We start from the raw sequence: 560 nt of genomic DNA, 5'->3' as shown, positions 1-560 counted from the left end.
TTGTTCTAAGTAGGTGCTCCAGACCACTGAGCCATCTCTCCAGCCCTGTATTATTTTCTTAATTAATTTTTTCTCTGAGCTTTATAACTTTTTCCCTCATACGCATTTTGGGTTTCACTCAGTGTTCTTTTTCTAGAAGCTTCAGGTTCATCATTAAGTTATTTATCTATTTTTCTGTTGTGGGAATTCACTGCTATAAGTTTCCCTCTTAGGACTGCTTTCAGTGCATCCCATAAGTTCCAGTATTTTGTATAACATTATCATTTCATTGTAGAAACTAATTTCTAAAAAAAAAATTTAAAAAGAAACTAATTTCTTCTTTAATTTCATCTGTGATCCATTGGTTGCTGAGAGTGTTATTTAATTTCAATGTGTTCATGTAGTTTTTGTGGTTTCTTTTGCCATTGATTTCTAATTTTATTGCACTATGATCTGATAATATGCCTGGATAATTTCAATTCCTTTATATTAACTTAAGCATGTTTTATGAGTTAATATGTGGCCTATTTTACAGAATATCTCAAGTGCTGCTAAGAAGAATGTGCATTGTGTTGTTGAAT

The sequence above is a fragment of the Octodon degus genome, unplaced genomic scaffold (assembly GCF_000260255.1).
Source record: "Octodon degus isolate 3935 unplaced genomic scaffold, OctDeg1.0 scaffold00035, whole genome shotgun sequence".
Lineage (NCBI taxonomy): Eukaryota > Metazoa > Chordata > Mammalia > Rodentia > Octodontidae > Octodon > Octodon degus.
This window is presented reverse-complemented; position numbering follows the sequence as displayed.